General features: G+C 37.2%; 1 long non-coding RNA gene across 3 annotated transcripts in view; it reads left to right on the top strand.

Annotated features, from left to right (window-relative positions):
- The window catches only part of LOC141582867 (uncharacterized), a 91,886-nt gene extending 71,267 nt beyond the window's left edge, over positions 1 to 20,619 (top strand). Inside the window, exon 4 of one of the 3 annotated variants that reach the window (XR_012515775.1) lies at positions 16,883 to 20,619. This is a non-coding gene — a long non-coding RNA (uncharacterized LOC141582867). Of the gene's footprint in view, positions 1 to 3,626; positions 14,110 to 16,882 lie in introns of those variants that run through there. The other 2 variants (XR_012515776.1, XR_012515774.1) reach the window with 2 other exon arrangements.
- Positions 20,620 to 21,228: the final 609 nt, after the last annotated feature.

The following is a 21,228-nucleotide window of genomic DNA, read 5'->3' as shown; positions in this document are numbered from 1 at the left end:
AAGCCTGACCTTTAATCTTTTTTTTTAGTTAATTAATTTATTTTTGTGCTTTATTGTTTCTAGAAGCTTTTTACAAACATGATTTTATTTGACCCTTATAATAATTTGGTTAGGAAAAAGAACAGATTCACCAATGTGTCTAATTTATAGGTGGAAAACAGGCTCAGAAGCTCTTTAGAATATCATGAGAAAAGGGGATCTGGGGAATTACTCAGTACAACTTCTGTATTTTGCACTTCAAGAAACTAAGTACCAAAGTTAAAAATCTGGATATTTGGTTGACGATCTTAGATTTGTGTTAAGGGAAGAGGGTTGGATTAGATGATCTCATGTGGTGTGGGAGTGGATGGTGTGTTCCTTATATGAATTACGTAACATAAAGTTAATTGATACAAGCTCAACATATTAGATTAAGTGGCATTTTAGCAAACATTAATGAAAGGCACCAAAGGTTTAAGGGGGAACTTAAAACATTAGGTAGCAGCTTGTAGAAGATATTTAAGGTCATGAGGTCCTTCTTGGCCTTAAAAATACTTCCTGCTCCAGGCTCAAGGGTCAACTGAGAACAGGGCCATCATACCTGGCTAATTTTTGTATTTTTTGTAGAGATGGGGTTTTGCCATGTTGTCCAGGCTGGTCTCAAACTCCTGGGCTCAAGTGATCTGCTCACCTCAGTGACCCAAAGTGCTGGGATTATAGGTGTCAACCACCACACCCAACTGAATGAGTTACAAGTTTGTGATCTGTTTTTAGCCTTTGTCCACAGCTGTGAGAGTCACTGTTCACTCTGTGACATACGTTCTCAGAATGATGGCTCTCTTGACTATGACACAGATCATAGATTTAGAAGCTCCAGGATGGGAGGACCTTAAAAGTCCTTATCCCAAATAGATTGTTTTAAAGTGATCCCAGTTCAAGTCCCTGGATAACATACTCAACAAATGGTCTTTTAACTTCTGAGCAAGTTTACTTGGTAATTGAGAACTCCTTTTTGAGTTAGCTTGCCCCTTCTTTTGAGACCTCTTTACAATATTGAGCCAAAATATGTTTTTCTACAGCTTCAATTCATTCAGCATATTTGTATTATACCATTACTCAAGAACATTGCTTTATTCTCACTCCTGCATCTTCAGCATCTCTCCTCTCTACTGTCATTTGAGCTGCCAGGCGCTGTGCTGGATAATGGGGATACGGAGATTAATTAGACACAGTACCTGTCCTCAAGGAGTTCTCAGTCTAGTGAGAGAGATCGACCTCTATGTACACATATAAATACAACAGTATGGTATTCTCTACAATTGAGGTATGTACAAGGTACTCTGAAGTTCAAAGAGAAATCATTTTACGGAGCCTAGAAATGCCAGAGCTCAGAATCCCTGATATGTGAGTTGAGTCTTTAAAGAAATAAAGTCACCTTTTGACTAGGTGAGAAACAAGGAAAGACTTTCTAAGCAAAAGTGTGGGCATTGGAAGTAGTATGATGAGTTAGGGGAACTACAAATAGTTCTCAAAATTAGGCTGGAAATGTAGGCCAGTAATAGGACTTTGTATGGTATGCTATGGGATTTGGATTTCATTATTAGTGTTTCCAAAAAGGGGTGTTTTTAGATGATCACTGTCAGTAATGTGGAGTGTGTTCAGAAATGTTTTCAAATCTGGACAGGGAGATGAGTTAGAAGCATACTATGGTGACTAAGATGAGAAATGATGTAGGGCTGAAAGGAGTGTGAGTGGTGAAGAGGGGATCATCTCTTAGGAAGTTATAAAAATTTAGTATAAAAATTTAGTCATGCATTGCTTAGCAATGGGGACATGTTTTGAGAAATGTGTTGTTAGGTGATTTTGTCATGTGAATGTCATAGAGTATATTAACACAAATCTCTCTAAATGTATAGCCAGTAAACACCTAGGCTATATAATATAGCCTACTGCTCCTAGGCTACAAACCTATACAGCATATGACTGTACTGAATACTATATGTAATTATAACACAGTGGTAAGTATTTGTGTACCTAAACATATCTAAACATAGAAAAGGTACAGTAAAAATGTGATATTATGATTTTGTGGGACAACTGTCATATATGAGGTTCATCACTGACCTAAACATTGTGAGGGAGCACATGACTGTATAGACATAATAGAACTTATAGAAAAATTAGGGTAGCAAGGGAGGGAAAAATCAAGGCATTCTGACTTTGACAAATATGCATCCCCCTACTCCTACCCCGACCTTGATGAAAAGTACTGTCATGTTCTTTAAATGAATGTTTCAATTAACTCCTTTTGGACCATGACTTGACTATATAGATTGTGCAAGATTCTTTTCTGGGAATAGCTGTATACGAAGTGTCGAGTCTCAGAGAGACACCTGAATTGCAGCAGACATTTTATGGTATTGCTAAGTTGCTGGTCCTTCTCATTAGTAGCTCTCACTGTCATATATCTCCCAAGGGTGTTTTTTTCTTTTTTCTTTTTCTTTTTTAATTAACGGAAAGTGAAAACTTTTATATCAAAGACTCAATTGAGAAAGTAGTGGCCTTAGTCATTATTGGCCACTATTGGCTTAATTGCTTTAGTTGATTTACGGATCTGAAAATGTTTATGGCTATACCTCAAGTAAAAAAAAAAATTCCACAATTAAAAACCTAAACATATCCAGTGTTTATTTTCTCTTTTCTCAAAGCTATATAAAATCAGTGTTATTTGGAAAATTTTCCAACTAAGGCTCTGAGTACTGATATTTAGGATTTAGAGAATGTCTTTCTATGACCAGAATGGATAGTGAGGAAATTTTATGTGAGCAGTACTGGGTTTTTCAGGGGGTTTTGTGTAAACTTGCCATCCTGGAAGGTAGTCAAGTGAGGAAGAGTTAGGAAAGGAGGCCCTGACCAGTGCAGCAGAGCTATGTAAAGTGAAAAGTTTCGGCCTTGGAACTAGGTAGCCTGGGCTCAGGTCTGCTATTACACTTACCAATGTGGTCTTGAGCATGATTCTTCGTTTCCCTAGGACTTTGTTTTCTTTTATGTAAAATAGGAATGATGGGGGTATAAAATATAAGGACTTAAAGGGACTAATTATGTAAATTGCTTAGAACAGGCCTGGCATATGCTAAATGCTGTTATCAACTATTGTTGCTGACAATGATATTGACTATGACAAGTATTAAAATAAGAGATTTGACTAGAGGTACTTAAATTTGGAATGATCAGTGATGATGTTAGGGTTGAGAGAGAAAAACAGTAACCGACTCAAAGTTTTCAATGGTATGCAAGTGTGAGGTCACTTCACATTTTATTTCTCTGCCAGGTAGAGTGGGACACCAAATGAAATCAGTCCATGCTCTAATCACTAATCTATCGCCTTTGCTCTTAGTTCTAAATAGAAAGCTGTTGAAAAGTTTTTGTATTACACCTGAATAAAGGTTATCCTGAAAACAAAAAAAAAATGCATTAGACTTTGTCAAAACTGGATTGGAAACCTAATTCAACTGCTTACTGGCTGTGTGATTTAAACTTATTGAACCTCAGTTTCTTCCTTTAATATAACCATTAATTTTCAGAGTTTCCACTGAAGATATTTTTATAAAGTGTTTGTTCATAGGCACTCTATACATTAATTACAGCTCTTATTGTTAGATCTTGGGACACCCAACACGTGACAAAAACAACAGCAAATCCTGGTGCCTAGGAGGACTTCATGGATCCAGCAGCAACCTGGAGTGGTGCTCCTCTGAAGAAATCCTACTCGGATGGATATAATACAACCTGCTAAGTGTCCTAGCACTTAGCAGGTTGTATTATCATTGTCCGTGTCTATGGCTCTCGTCTACCAGACTTTAAATTCCTTAAGGGAAAGGACAGTGCCTTATTCATCTTTGTATTCACAGTGCCTAATCCGGTGCACATTGTAGGCCTCATTAAATGTTTGTTGAATGAAAAAATGAATCATCAACAGACATTAATTGGGCGCCTGCTCTGTGATCTCCATGGGCTCAGCTTGTCCCCGCCAGTTGCCAACAACGTCCAAGCTCTCTTCAGAATGCTTACTCCTGATGCTTATTTCTGTCTAATTCTTTTGTTGAGAACTTTTCTGTGTAGTGTAATGATAGCAAATACACTTCGTCTCAAGTGCCGTCTCCAATTGATTGATAATGCCTGCCCTGATTATGTTTTATAAAAAAAATCTGAAGCCAGGTCTTATCTCAGTGTAAGAGAGATATAACTATTTAGTGATACCTGCTGAGGGTAAAAGAATGGGGATTAGCAGCACAAGTGCCTCATGTCTTATTTGCTATTGTGTTTTCTATGAAATACTTCATTTCTATGCCTGCAGTTTAGTCTTGGCTACTTCCTGATGTTGCATGGCTGCTGCTGCTACTGTAATTGCTGCTAGTTGCTCCTTGGGTTGGACCAGAGTGCTCATTGTCTGAACAGAAACCTCATCCTCACAGTCTGAGGTTTGCTCCTGTGGCCGATATTTAAAGTTTTCCCCTTTCAACTTTACCCCAGCTATCCCCTTACCTGCACTGACAGGTAGGCCTCCACTTTCCTGTTAACCTTTCACCAGGTTCATATTTTCTTTATATTATTTAGTGTACTTAATCATTATTTAGTGAGAAGCTTTTCTGGTTGTAGATATGACAACCAGAACACAAGTTAAAAACACTTCTTCAGGGCCTTGCAGTGAATCATTTAACATGAGAAAAAAATTGAGTGTGTTTGCAGACCATGGGCAGAAGGAAGAGAAGGGAGTAATTGTAGATGTGAGAAAGAGATAGATAATAATAAATGGAATAAGATCTTGAAAGATGAGGCAGGTGAAGCTGGAAGGGTAAAATTTATGGCTCTAGAACACATACAGTTGGAGGGTTAGCCTTAGGTAACTGGAACTACCTCTTTGCTGGAGCACAGAGATAGGGATAGGGATAAGGAAGAGGATTTGACAAGGGTAGTGAAGATTTGTAATTGTAGAGGTGGGTGATGGGGAGGATGCTGACCAGGAACAGGAATATGGAGACAAAAGCTTCTAGAACAGAAAGACTAGAGGGCTGAATATGAACTAGAGTCTCTAAGGAATGTTCAAGACAAAACACTGGAGTGAGACCATTAACAGGAGGGTTTATGATATATCAAAGTAAGAAATGAGTTTGAAACTGGGTGAGAAACTCAGGAAAATATGAAATGGTTTTGGGGCATTGTCACAAGCAGTGTTTTGTTGCCTTGATTGATTGAGGAGTGGACAGCTAGCAAGAGAGGAGTTATACAAAAATGGATTTAAGAATCTAAACTAAGGCCAGGCGCGGTGGCTCACGCCTGTAATCCCAGGACTTTGGGAGGCTGAGGTGGGTGGATCACTTGAGGTCACGATTCAAGACCAACCCAACCAATATGGTGAAACCCTGTCTCTACTAAAAATGCAAAAATTAGCTGGGTGTAGTGGCACACACCTGTAATCCCAGCTACTCGGGAGGCTGAGGCAGGACAATTGCTTGAACCCAGGAGGTGGAGGTTGCAGTGAGCTGAGATCCTGCCTATTGCATTCCAGCCTGGGTGAATGGGTGACAGAGCGAGTCTGTTTCAAAAAAAAAAATCAAAATTGGACATGGAAGGAAGTAAGGTCAGGAGTGGCCTCAGTCTGGGCCAAAAAGAGGCTTTAATGTTAACAAGGTGAGGACTGCATAATTGGAAAACTGGAGTGATAGGACCTGTAATCACAGTAGACTTTGGAATGTTAGACTTCAAGACTAGAGTGATTAACATACCTGTGAAGCTAAGATGTCAGATGATCATTTACATGACTAATATAGTAACTCAGGATTGTAGTAGAAGCTGGGCTTAGACTGAACCCTGGGCCAGGTACAAAAGTCTTCAGTGACTTTGAGGAATGACTTGGAGGTTGGCAAATGACAACCGTGCAAATACTAGAGAAGAAAGACTGTAGTGGGATAGTAGATGAGCCTTAGAAGAGTAGTGATTTTCCTTCTTTTATTGAGTATTTGCTCTATGCCTGACATCTTGCTATATTCTATCTGTTCACCTCTTTTGGATCTGTCACTCTTCAGGAGTGGGAGAATGAGCAACAATTCCTGGTGAGGACAGCTAGGGGAGCCGTAGGCCCTTAGCACTGCTGGAATCTTGTGGCCATCTCAATTTTTCAAAAGAGCTCAGGCTGGTCAGCTTGAAGTAGCATAAGGAGATTTATTTAGGATCTAAATTTTTCCTTGATCTTGACCTAAGTTTGTTATATGTTACAAGTGTTTGTTGGCCATGTTCCATAGTGTACTTTGGCTTCAGAGCCTCTGAGTTGAGGGAGCTAGTGCTGCTCTTAAAAAAACAAACAAACAAAAAGCCTTGTCATAGTACACACATGTTGATTAATCAGAACAAGACACAATGCTATTAATTAATTCAGCTTTTTAGGATAAAGGGTAGACAAAAGAAAGCTCACATCAATAGGTGAGTAACAACCACTTTGTAAAAGTCATTCTAGGGTCAGAATACATCTAGTTTAGTGGTCCATATTGTAGAATTTCCCTGGGCTGTTAGGGAAGAGGGCTGGAAATTGAGGCAGAGAGTTGGCCTTAAGGACTTGGAAGGTAAAGCTTAGGAGAAGAGAGTCTATAAAACCTTTGACATGGCATGCAGACATTTTTCTTCTGAGTACATTTTACTGGGGAGACAATCCATGTCTTTTATATTTTTCAAATGACTCAATATTCCAAAAGAAGTTTTAGAACCACTGTGTTAAAGTGATCAGGCCCTCAGACAACCCAACCCCTTTGTAGGGGCTGCTTTACATTTATTCCTCAGGAGAAGCTGGTAGAAGACTTCATGTGAGGGAGAAGAACAGGAAAGAAGTAGCAGGGGATGACTATAGCCTCTCTTCATCTCAGCTTCACAAAGCATCATTCAACAAAGGGATCACTCTATTGAGATCCTCTCCAGTCCACAGGTTGCTATTTTCAAATGCATGCTTAGATTTCTCTTTTCTCCTGTCTCTTTTCAGAAGTTATTATACTCACAGATATGTGTATGTGAACAGTTATTTCCCATATAGCTCTCCATGTTTACGAAAAGAAATCCTTAAAAGATGGAGAGTACTTTGTTAGGTCTTCAGTAATGTTGTGGACCCCCACTGCTGGAATATAGGCCACCAGAGATAGGTTTGGATTTCAGCAATAAATGACCCAGCTTCATAGAAGGAAAGTAGTCAGCTGATTTGAAAGTAACCCAATCCTTGTGCTCATATTTGCTTATGACTAAGACATATCACTGATGAGATCAGTGAAAGCTATAATTTTCTCCTTCCACCAGCACTTTCCCATGTATATGCCATTGGGAGTCACCCTCTTCTTTCATTTGCACTTTCTTCCCATCACTTAAGACTCAGAGAGGCATGAATGCTTAGGTTGAGGTTGAATTTGTCATAGTTACTGCTGGAGTTGAAAAATACTCAAATTGATTACTCTGATGCCCGCTTCTTACCTGATTTCATTCATGTCAGCCATTGGAGGTGTAGCCAAGACCAGCAACTTTGCAAACTCCAGCCCCAGGATTTATGCTTGATGTCTCAACTTGTTATGAAATACCAAGAGGAGGGCTTTCCCCATCCCAGGTCCCCCTTCTGATTTGGTCATTAGATATGTCCTTGTTTTAGGACCTATAGTAGATATGAACAAAAACAATATCAGAAGTCCTGGTTAGTTTTTGTCTCTCTTGAGGATGGGCAAGATAGGGTATAAGGGGAGTGGAAATTCTTGTGCATTTCAAATACATTCCTTTTTTTTTTTGGAGGTGGAGCCTTGCTCTGTCGCCCAGGCTGGAGTGCAGTAGCGTGATCTCGGCATCTCGGCTTACTGCAACCTCTGCCTCCTGAGTTCAAACAATTCTCCTGCCTCAGCCTCCTGAGTTGCTGGGACTACAGACATGTGTCACCACACCTGGCTAATTTTTGTATTTTTAGTAGAAATGGGGTTTCACCATGTTGGCCAGGCTGGTCTCCAACTCCTGACCTCAAGTGATCTGCCCACCTTGGCCTCCCAAAGTGCTGGGATTACAAGCATGAGCCACTGTGCCTGACTCAAATACATTCCTAATGAATCCCCAGGAAGGACACCTTTGGTCACATCTGTTACCTTATCCTGACTCTTGCCTCATTTTTTTTTTCTAGAGTCATTCTAGTGAATTTCTTGCTCTCACTGGCCTTCCATTTCTTTCCCCACCTTGACGAGTTTCAGTAGGTCTCTTTTGCTTTCTCTCATCCTCAGCCATTTGTCTCTAATAAGCCCGCATCTGGAAGGAGTTTTATTGTGAATGAGTAAATGAAACCTTAGAGAGTGTTGCAAATTACATTCATGTTGCCCTTGGATATAAAAAGAGAGGCAGATGCATTTGCTTTTGGGGTCTTAGTCATGAATTATTTGCCTAAGCCAATGTCCAGAAAAGTTTTTTCTGGTTATACTTTAGAAATTTCATGGTTTCGGGTCTTAGATTTAAGCCATTGTTCTATCTTGAGTTGATTTTTGTATAAGGTAAGAGAGATGGATTCAGTTTCATTCTTCTACATGTGGGATATCTAGTTTTCCTAGCACCATTAATTAGGGTGTCCTTTCCCCAGTTTACTTTTTTGTGTGCTTTGTCAATGATCAGTTGGTTGTAGGTATTTGGCTGTATTTCTGGGTTCTCTATTCTGTTCCATTGGTCTATGTGTCTACTTTTATACCAGTACCATGGGTACAGTAAAATCTCAGACTTCACCACTGTACAATTCATCCATGTAACCAAAAGCCACTTGTCCCCTAAAACTTACTGAAATAAATATTTTGCAAAATAGGAAAGAGGAGGTGGCTATGAAATTCCAAAATGGAGTTACAAATGCTTGATCTAATTTAGTGGATATTGGACTGAGAAGCTTACATGAATGAGGCAAACCTAAGATCTCTGATACTTGTAAGTGAAGTCAAGAGTGAACTTACTGCCCTTATGAATGGAGGGAGGGAAGGAAAAGAGAAAAGTGAGAGATGCCATAAAATCTGTTACTTCAATATATTTGGAGTAATCCTTTGAAGCAAGCAGTGAGACTTACTTCATAAATCCATAACTTTTTAATGTGGATTGGAGAGAAGTTGTTGCACTGTAATACCTCTGCTGCTACCTGTGAGAGTCATTGCCAGCCACTATTCTCATGTCAAGCTGCCCTTGAGGAAGTTTCTCTTTATCCAATTTAGAAACACCCCAAAACAAGATTTGCAACTTAGAGGAATTCTCTGATTCTGTAACAAGGGGTCTGTGACCTCCCTTAAAGGGACCAAGTACACAGGAGATAGTACAAGTAGTATTAAATAACTAGTTTTAAAAAGTGGATAGGTGAGATGAGACAGGGACAGTGGACAGAATGGCTTCAGGCATACCTAAACACCACATCTGGCATAAGGAAATAGTACAATGAAAAGTCTATTCTTGGACCTACTACTTGTCATTCCCCAGGGCATGATAGAATATCTAAAATTAAAAGAGCTACTTTGGAGAAGGATTGCAAGAGGGGAAACTCCCAATTACATAAGGTGGGCATTATAGCTTTTAAAAACATTGGTTCCCTATATGGGTCATGGAGATTGATCCCAGTATCAGCCTGTGGCTTACTAAGCCAGTTTAACTGAAAGATTTAATGCACTTGGAGGGATGCGGCCACCTGCACTCTCACTTTGGCAAGTGTTTATCACCAGTGAGTGCAGTACCTAAAGGAGCAAGAGGACAATAAGCACCCAGTGGACAACAGTGTGACATTTTGAGAGAAGATAGCAACTGAAAAGATCATGGGCTTAGCTAGATTGGGCTGGGCTTGTTTTTTTTTTTTTAAATTAGAAAAATGCTTTCCTTCATGATAAACGTAACAGGTGATTGTTGTTAAAAAATAAGGTGGAAAGTATGAATTAGAAAGTAAATAATATGTACAATTTCATAAGCCAGAAAACAATAGTTTGTAACATTTGGGTGTATGTCCTTTCAGTCTTTTTAAAAATTATGTGTATATAACACAGTTTTATAACAAAATGGACATCATATTGTATATATTGTTTTATTATCTAATTTTTTCATTTGAAAATTCACAAGCATAGTTCCATGTTATCATTCTTTGAAAAATACAGTATTAAGTGCTACATAGTATCATATGTATTTAACAGTTTATTTAGATGATATGTTATTGGACATTTTGATTATCAAGTTTACTTATAAAATGTAATGAAGAACATCATTGTACATTAACCTTTATGCACATCTATAATTTTTTTTTAGAGTAAAGTTCCAGGATTAAAATTATTTGGTTTTGATGATGAGAGCATTTATTAGAGCATCTGACAGTGGTGTTGAATTTTCCTCAATACAGTTGTGCAAATTACATTCCCACCAGTGGTGTGTAAATGTGAATATTCCTCCATACGTTCATCAAAACATGACCTTTCTATTTTTGTAAATCTTTGCTAATTTAATAGGTAAAAAATACCTTTATTGCTTTAAAATTTTTATTTCTAATTTACACACAGTAAAATTCAGTCTTTAGTGAATGGTTCTATGGGTTTTGTCAAATGCACAGTCATGTATCTACCTTAGTAGCATACAGAGAAGTTCTGTCACTTTAATAATTTCTCTTGGTGGCTCTTTTTGTATTCAACCCCTTGCCCCATCAATTTGTTCTTCATCCCTATGGTTTTGCCTTTTTCAAAAGGTCATATAAATGGAATCATGCAATTTGTAACCCTTTTTGTCCTCCTTCTTTCACTTAGTAAAATGCAGTCAAAATTCTCCCATGTTTTGTGGATAATTATTTCATTCCTTTTTATCACTTTTAGTACTTCATTGTGTAGATGTACCACAGTTTTATTATCCATTCACTAACTGATGAACTTGTAAGATGTTTCTAGTTTTGGTGAATATGAACAAATTTGCTATGAACTTTCAGGTACAAGTTTTGTATGACGTAAATGCTCATTTTTATAGAGTAAATGCTTTGGAATGGGAATGAGTGCCAGACTGTTATCTAAAGTTTCCCTATCATTTTGCATTCCAATCACAAATATGTGAGAGTTTCAGTAGCTTCATATCTTTACTAGTATTTGGTAATTCGGTATTATACCAAATTATATATGTATATATATATGTATAAAATACCAAATTTTATATATATATACGTTCATTGAACTTTTAATCATTGTTAGAATTTGTAATTCCCTAATGATACATGGTATTATCTTTTTCTGTTTATAATTGACACACAATTGTACATGTTTATGGGATACAATGTGATGTTTTAGTACATGTATACATTGTATAATGATCAAATCAGTATATCATTTCAAACCTTATGAGGATCTTACAGTTAAAGATAATATATTTTTGCAAAGTGTCTGTTCAGATCTTTTGCTTCACTTTTTATTGGATTGTTCCTTTTCTTACTGTTTTTAGTTTTTAAAAAAAATATATTGATACAAGTCCTTTGTCAGATATATTATTTATAAATAGGTTTCCCTAGTCTGTGGTTTGTCTTTTCATTCTTTGAACACTGCCTTTTTTAGAGCAAAAGTTTTAATTTTGATATGATTCACTTTATCAATTTTTTTACTTTTGATGTGCTTTTGATGTACAATGTAAGAACTCTTGTCTAACCCAATGTCGTGGAGATTATCTCATATTTTCATCCAGGAATTTTATAATTTTAAGTTTTACATTTATATGTATGATCCTTTTTAAATAAAGGTTTGTATAAAGTTTAGCTGTGGGTCAGGGTTTAATTATTAAAATATGGCTATCTAATTGTTCTAGTATCAGTTAAAAGATTGTTTCTTTTTTATTACATTGCTTTTGGACTTTTGTGAAAAATCAACTAATTATATTTGTTTGACTCTAATTCTGGGTTGCCTATTCTGTTTCATTGCTATCAATTCACAAGTACCACACTTTGCTAATTACTTTACGGGAAATCTTAAAATTAGATAGTATGTACAACTTCATCCATCTCAAAAATCATGTTGAGTACTACTTTGCTTTACCATATAAATTATAGAATTGTTACTGTCTATAAAAAAACTCTGCTGCTAGGGTATCTATTGAGATTGAGTTAGATCTATTGATGAATTTGAAGAAAATTTCCATCCTCACAATATTTTGTCTTTAGGCCACAAATATGGTATAGCTATATATTTATTTTGGTCTTTTTTTTTTTTCACTTTCAGTATACAGATCCTGGGCATATGTTATATTTATACCTAATGTTTTATACATTTTCTGCTGTTGTAAATGGCAGTGGTTTTTTAATTTTCAAACATTTGTTACTAGTATACAGAAATAAAATTACTTTTTAAAAATGTAATGGCATTTCTTTTTTTTTCAATTTAATAAAACACATCTAGACAACACAATAAAAATGTTGACAGTTGGGACAATGTAAATATAAAGGTAAAGATCACAATTTTTACCTTGATAATATAAAGGTAAAAATGTAGTAGACAGTATACGGGGACAGAAAAGGAAGTGAGTAGGAAGGGCAGAGTGGGAATATTAATAGGTTCATCTTTTATAGAGAGAACACACTGATGTGATTGAACAACAAATAGGTATATATGCATCTGAAAGTCACTTTTGGTATGTTGATCTTGTATCCTGCAATTTTGCTGAACTCGTTAATTATAGGAACTTTTATGTATATTTCTTGGCATTTTCTACACACAAATGGTATCTGTATAGTTTACTATTTACATGTGAATGCTGATAGTTTAATTTCTTCCTTTCCAATCTGCTTGCTTTTTATGTCTTCTTGAAATACTGCATTGACTAAGACTGGCAGTAAGAAGCTAAGGGGAGTGTTTGGAGCACACATGTTTGCCGTCTCTGATCTTAGTGGGGCCTGGGGGGAGTGTTCTGTATTTCATTAAGTATGATATTAGCTATAGGTTTTTTGGTAGATATTCTTTAACAGTTTAAGAAAATTTCCTACAGTTACTAGATTTCTAAGAATTGTTTTAAGATCATGAGTTGATAATTCAATTTTATTAAATAGTTTTTCTGTATCCATTAAGATAATCATGTGTTTTTCTTTGTCATTTTAGCCTATTGCATTGATTGGTTTTCTTTATTAAGGTGTATTCATTCCCATAGAAAATTCAGGGGGGTTTTTGGGGGGGAGGTGGGGCGGTGGTACCACTTTATTCAGTGTTGTAGGAAATTTCAGGTTACTTCTTAAAAACAAAACCTGGGGAACCTGGCCAACATAGTGAAACCCCATCTTCACAAAAAATTATGAAAATTAGCCAGGTGTGGTGGCGCATGCCAGTAATCCCAGCTGTTTGGGAGGCTGAGGCAGGAGAATCACTTGAACTCGGGTGGTGGAGGTTGCAGTGAGCCAAGATCGCACCACTGCACTCTCATCTGGGCAATAGAGTGATACTCTATCTCAACAACAACAACAACAAAAACAAAATCAAACAAAACCTGTCAGGTCATAGGTTCCTTCCCTTTCTTCCTTTCCTTTTCCTTTGTCACCCAAGCTGGATGGGAGTGGAGTCCAGTGGTGTGATCATGGCTCACTGCAGCCATGACCTCCTTGGCTCAAGTGATCCTCCTGCCTCAGCCTCCTGAGTAGTTGGGACTACAGGCATGCACTACCATGCCTGACTAATTTTTTATTTTTTGTAGAGACAGGGTTTTGCCATGTTCCCCAAACTGGTCTCTTAACTCCTGGGCTCAAGAGATCCACCCACTTAGGCCTCCCAAAGTGCTGGGTCTACAGGCATAAGCCACTGCACTGTGCCCAGGTTACTTCTTAAAACCTGGCCAGATGTGGTGACTCACACCCATAATCCCAGCACTTTGGGAGGCTGAGACAAAAGGATTGCTTGAGCTCAGGAGTTCAAGACCAGCCAGGCTAAAATAGCAAGACGCCAGCGACTGGGGAGGCTGAGGTGGTTAAATTGCTTGAGGCTGAGAGGTTGATGCTGTAGTGAGCCATGATTGCACCACTGCTCTCCAGCCTGGGTGACAGAGGGAGATCCTATCTCTAAAAAGAAAACACACACACACACACACACACACACACACACACACACACACACACACTGAAAAATTCCCAAAGTAGCAAAGCAGGAAGTAATAATTCTATGATCCAAAAAACAAAGAGTGGTCCTTCAGTTGGAGGGAGGAAGAGTCAGTTAAGTAGCTCACACAGATATAGAGAAACCAGAGTTGAGGTTTGTGTGGCTTCTAGGAGTTAAGTTCTCCACCTAAGGCAATTAAGGGATAACTAATTGTTCTTAAGGGATAATTACTAGTTCTAGAAAAAAGAAAAAGGTTGATTGGGAGAAGGGACCTAAGGAGGGAGGATGGTGCATCACTTAATATTAAATTGCCTCCCTACACTATGTGGCTGAGTATGATGGACCTTCCTTCCTCTCTGCCCCTTTGAGTTCTCACTCTTAACAAAGCTGGAAAGCACACACTTGTATTTCATTCATATAGGCATGTGCACTGCCCCTCAGGGTCCATAGCTGTTCAGTATGGCAAAGGGCAGACTTGCTTTCTTTTCTTTTTTTTTTTTTTTTATTGCATTTTAGGTTTTGGGGTACATGTGATGAACATGCAAGATTGTTGCATAGGTACACACATGGCAGTGTGCTTTGCTGCCTTCCGTCCCCTCACCTGTATCTGTCATTTCTCCCCATGCTATCTCTTCCCACCTCCCCACCCCCCGCTCCTCCCCCATTTCCCCCCAACGGATCCCAGTGTGTAGTGCTCCCCTCCCTGTGTCCATGTGTTCTCATTGTTCAACACCCGCCTATGAGCGAGAATATACGGTGTTTGATTTTCTGCTCTTGTGTCAGTTTGCTGAGAATGATGGTTTCCAGGTTCATCCATGTCCCTACAAAGGACGTGAACTCATCGTTTTCGATGGCTGCATAATATTCCATGGTGTATATGTACCACATTTTCCCTATCCAGTCTATCATCGTTGGGCATTTGGGTTGGTTCCAGGTCTTTGCTATTGTAAACAGTGCTGCAATGAACATTCGTGTGCACGTGTCCTTGTAGTAGAATGATTTGTAATCCTTTGGATATATACCCAGTAATGAGATTGCTGGGTCAAATGGGATTTCTATTTTTAGGTCCTTGAGGAATCGCCACACTGTCTTCCACAATGGTTGAATTAATTTACATTCCCACCAACAGTGTAAAAGTGTTCCTATTTCTCCACATCCTCTCCAGCATCTGTTGTTTCCCGATTTTTTAATGATCGCCATTCTAACTGGTGTGAGATGGTATCTCAATGTGGTTTTGATTTGCATTTCTCTGATGACCAGTGATGATGAGCATTTTTTCATATGTTTGTTGGCCTCCTGTATGTCTTCTTTTGTAAAGTATCTGTTCATATCCTTCGCCCATTTTTGAATGGGCTTGTTTGTTTTTTTCTTGTAGATCTGCTTTAGTTCTTTGTAAATTCTGGATATCAGTCCCTTGTCAGATGGGTAGACTGCAAAAATTTTTTCCCATTCTGTTGGTTGCCGATTCACTTGCTTTCTTTTCTGCTTTGCTGCTTTGATGAGGTTAACACACTGGAATGAATGAAAGAGGAGGGCAGGACATCTGCCAAAGTCCAAGGAATGAGAGTATGTGAAACAGTTGGGAAAAGGATTGACATTTCAGAAAGTTGACCTCCAACTGTTCACAGGTATTTAATCTGATGCTTCCCTCAAGTCCTGACTGTTGATTTCATTTAGCTGCTTAAGATATGTACTTGCTATTGTCTTGTGAGACATGACATCCAAAGCTGAAGAGGAGTCCCTTTCATTGTTGTCACTGTCCCACTGGGACTGAAAGTCTCCCAATTGAAGCAGCACTTTGGCTTCGAAGTTGGCAGGGCAGACATGGACCAGGAAAACTGTTTTCTGCAAATTAGACTTGGAAAACAAGGTCTTGATCATTCTTATCTCTGGATGAAGACTAATCATCACTGTCGACTGAAGGTGCAGTGCTGGAGACTATGGCAGAGGCAGCATCTGGTGTGCTATCCATATTCTTTCCCTTGATCTTGTCTTTAAGATTTCCAAATGGATTTCGAGGCTTGTCTTTGATGAAAAGGTCAAACATGCTGGCAGTCATGTTGTTTCTCAAAAACTGAATGTCAACCTCAATTTCTCCTCTTTATCCTTCTTTCCTGGTTTGGATTTCAAGGTATACCACTGCATCTTCCTGCTGCCCTAGTCTGGGTGCAGCTCCTGCAGGTCCACCTTGGCAAGGCCCAGGAACAGTAGCAGCAGCAGTTCAAAGGTGGCCTCCTCCAGCCACACAGGTGTGCCCAGGCTGCGCTCTGACACTGAGGTGCATACTTCTTGCCTGCCTGAATCACTGGTTACATGTTGCTTGTACCCTCAGGCTTTTGGCCCTCGGCCCCTGGCCCTATGCCTGCAACACTGTCACCTGCACGTGGATTGGGAACCACATAGCCCCTGGACCTGCTGAGGGCATTAAGAACAGGATGATGGTGCCTTGGCTGACTGATGTGAAAAGATTGCCATGATCCATGGCCTCTATGGCTGTCCTACCACTGAAAATTCATAATGTTGTGCAGGCGTTACCACTACCTAGTTCCAGAACATTGCCATCACCCCCAAAAATCCTGCATCCATTAAGCAGTAACCCCTATTTTCCCCCATCCCTGTCGGCCACTGATTTATGTTCTCTCTATGAATTCCCCTGTTCTGGGTAATTCATGTAAATAGAATAATACAATAGATGCCTTTTTATCATGGGTTTCTTTAACTTAGGATGTTTTGTAGGGTAATCCATATAGCATGTATCAATACTTCATTCTTTTTTTTTTTTTTTTTTTGAGATGGAGTTTCATTCTTGTTGCCCAGGCTGGAGTGCAATGGTGCGGTCTCAGCTCACTACAACCACTGCCTCCCGGATTCAAGCGATTCTCCAGCCTTGGCCTCCCAAGTAGCCAGAATTATGAGTGTCTGCCACCAGACCCAGCTAATTTTTTTGTATTTTTAGTAGAGACAGAGTTTTACCATGTTGGCCAGGCTGGTCTCGAACTCCTGACCTCAGGTGATCCACGTGCCTCAGCCTCCCAAAGTACTGGAATTACAGGCGTGAGCCACCATGCCCAGCCTTCATTCATTTTCGTGGAGAAAAATATTTTGTTATATGAGTATACCACATTTTGTTTATCCATTTATCCATTGATTGGTTGTTTCTACTTTTTTGTGTCTATTATGAAGAATATTGGTGTGAACATTTGTATACAAGGTTTCAGTGGACACAGTTTTTATTTTTCTATGTAAAAATATATACCTAGGAGTAGAATTGCTGAGTCATATTGTAATCCTGTTCAACTTTTTGAGGAACTTCTCAACTGTTCTCCATTGTGGCTGTGCCATTGTATATTCCTATCAGCAATGTATGAAGTTATACATTTCTCCACATCCTCACAACACTTATTTTCTGTTTTTCTTTTTGATTATAGCCATTTGTAAAGTGGTATCTCATTGTGATTTTAATTTGCATTTCACTAAATGCTTAATGATATTAGCATCTTTTCATGTGCTTATTGGCCATTAGTATATTTTCTCTGAAGAAATGTCTATTCAAGTCTTTTGCAGTTTCTAAATGAGTTATTGTCTTTTTGTTGTTAGGTTATAAGAATTATATTCTGGATAACAGATCCTTTAGATATGTAATTTGCACATGTCTTTTCCCAGTTTGTGGGTTGTCTTTTGTCATTTTACTTTATTTTTTATTATATTGCTTTTGTTTTGGTATCATTACTGAGAATTCATTGTCAAATTAAAGGTCATGAAGAGTTACTCTTATTTTTTCTTCTATAATTTTTAGTTTTAGCTCCTGTATTTAGGTCTGTAATCAATTGGACTTAATTTTCAATATAGTGTGAGAAGTCCAGCTTCATTATTTTACATGTATCTATGCAATTGTCCCAAAGTGATTTTTTGAAAAATATTATTTTCTGATTGTATGATCCTGACACCATTGTAGAAATTCAATTGAATATATGTATGAGTTTATTTCTGCAGTCTCAATTCTATTCTATTGTTCTAAATGTTTATCTTTGTGCCAGTACCACACTATTTTGATTATTGTAGTTTTGTAATAAAATAGTCAAACATTTAGCAGATTCATCAAGACAAAAAGAAAAGTATATAGAAATAATTTTATGAAATAAAAGGGGGAACATATTGAGAAACACCATAAAGATTAAAAAGATTAAGGGACAGTGTTAACAATTTATGCCAATAAGATTGAAAGTTTAGAGGAAAGAGACAAATTCCTAGCAAAATATAAATTATCAAAACCTACTCAAGAAAAAAATAGAAATCTTATATAGTCACAAGGCATTAAATAGTTATTCAATTCTTCCTAGAGACCCAAATATATGCTTTCTGCCAGTAACTCACTGTAAATAAAAAGAAAAGATAATATGTTGTGCAAACACTAGTCAAAAGAAAGTTGGAATGACAATATAAACAAAAGTGGACTTCAGAAGAAGAAATATTATCTGGGAGAAAGATGGTACTTCTTGGCAAATCGCCCACTGATAAAGACATAACAATACCAGAAGTAAAAATTGACAGAATTGCAAGGGGAAATTGACAAATCCACAATTATATTTGGTATTTCAATACTTTGCTCTTAATAATTAATAAAAAAATTAGCTAAAAAATTAATTTGAGCTAAATAAATTTGCTAAAAAGTTAATAAGGATAGATCTGAACAACACTAGAATCAACTTGTCCTAATGTCCTATAACCAAAAGTAGTAGAATTCACAATTTTTGCAAGTACACATGGAATGTTCACCAAAATAAACCATATCTTGATTTATAAAATAAACTAAGAGACTGAATAGCCAAAGTAATCTTGAGCAAAAAGAATATAGCTGGAGGCATCACATTTCCTGATTTCAAAATCTACTGTAAACTTACAGTAATCAAAACAAGTTGATACTAGTATAAAAACAGACAAATAGACTAATGGAACAAAACAGAGCCCAGAAATAAATCCACACATTTACAGTCAATTGGTGTTTGACAAAGGTGCAAAGAAAACACAATGTGGAGAGAACTATCTCTTTGATAAATGGTGTTAGAACAACTAGATATACAGACATGGAAGAATAAAATTAGATCCTTATTTCACACTATATACAAAAATCAACTCAAAATGGATAAAAGACTTACATGTAAAGCCTGAAACTATAAAACTGCCAGAAGAAAACATAGGGGGAAAATTCCATGTCACTGGTGTGGGCAATGATTTCTTGGCTTTAACCCCAAAAGCACAGGTAACAAAGCCAAAAATGGACAAATGCTATTACAACAAATTAAAAAGCTTATGCACAGCAAAGGAAACTACAGAGTGAAGAGACAACCTATAAAATGGGAGAAAATATTTGTTATCCACACATCTGATAAAAAGTTAATATACAAAATATATAAGGAACTCAACTCAATAACAAGAAAACAAATAACCCAATTAAACAATGGACAAAAAGACCTAAATTGTTATTTTCAAAAAAGACATACAAATGGCCATTAGATATATTTTTAAAAATTCTCAACATCACTAATCGTCAGGGAAATGCAAATTAAAGACCACAATATCACATCACACCTGTAGAGTGAGCTAGTATCAAAAAAAGGAAAGATGGGCAGCATTGGGCAGAGTGTAAAGAAAAGGGAATCATTGTACACTGTTGGTGGGAATGCAAATCAGTACCACTGTTATAAAAAACAATACAGAGGTTCCTCAAAATATTACTGTATGATCCAACAATTTGACTTCTAGGTAAATATCCAAAGAAAATGTAATCAATATGTCAAGAGATATCTCCCATATTATTTACATTATTCACAACAAACCCCTAAGGTATGGACTCAGTCTAAATGTCCATTGACAAATGAATGGATAAAGAAACTGGTGTATGTACAGAATGGAATACTGTTTAGCCTTAAAAAAGGATATCCTGTCATTTGGGACAATATGGATGAACCTAGAGGATAATGTGTTACGTGAAGTAAGCCAAGAACAGAAAGACAAAAACTCCATGATCTTATAAGTGGAATCTATATGTGAAATAAGCCAAGCACAGAAGGATAAAAACTCCATGATCTATATGTGGAATCTAAAACTGATAGATTCACACAAGCAGAGTGTAGATAGGAGCCCTGTTGGGAAAATGGGAGATAAAGATGATATTGGTAAAAGGATAAAAAATTTTAGTTAGACAAGAGGAATAAGTTCAAGATTATTGTCTGACATGGTGACTTTACTTATAACAACGCATTAATTAGATATTTTTTACTTGAAGTTTGCTTAGAGTAGATTTTAAGTGTTTTCGCTGCAAAAATAAATATCCAAGGTAATGCACATGTGAATTAGCTTGATTTAGCCACTTCACAATGTATACATAATTTAAGATATGTTGTACACCATAAATACTTATAATTTTTATTTGTCACTTAATAATAAGCATAAATTAGGCAGAAGAATGGAATCATGACAATTAGGTCAGAAATTAATATGATGGAAAAGAGAAAAACAATAGAGAAAATCAGATAGCCCAAAACTTGGTTCTTTTAAAAGACATATAAAATTGATGAAACTTGAGCTACACGTATCAAAAAGGAAAAAGACTCAATTTACTAAAATAAAAATGAAAGAGTTGCCATTACTACCAACATTGCAAAAACAAGAGAAGCATAAGGAAATACTGTCTACAACTATGTGACAACAAAATAGATAACATGTGAAATGGGTAAGTTCATAGAAAAACACAAACTATTGAAACTAACTCAAGAAAAAAATGTAAAATCTGAATGGACCGATAGAGAGTAAGGAGATGTAAGTAAACCATTGTTCAATTTCATACAAAGAAAAGGCCAGAAACAGTAGAATTCAGTGGTTAGTTTTTCCCAACACTTAGTAATTTATAACAAATTTCTAAAACTCTTCCAAAAATTAGAAGAGGAGGGAACACTTCCCTACACATCCTGTGAGTATATTGCTATCGAGATACCAAAACCAGGCAATCACAAGGAAAGAAAACTACATACCGATATTGCTTATGAGTATAGACACAAAAATCCTCAACAAAATATTAGCAAACTGAATTCAACAACGTATAAGAAGAATTGTACATCATGACCTATTAAGATGTAGG

Source organism: Saimiri boliviensis, chromosome X (assembly GCF_048565385.1).
Source record: "Saimiri boliviensis isolate mSaiBol1 chromosome X, mSaiBol1.pri, whole genome shotgun sequence".
Classification (NCBI taxonomy): Eukaryota; Metazoa; Chordata; class Mammalia; order Primates; family Cebidae; genus Saimiri; species Saimiri boliviensis.
This window is presented reverse-complemented; position numbering and strand designations above follow the sequence as displayed.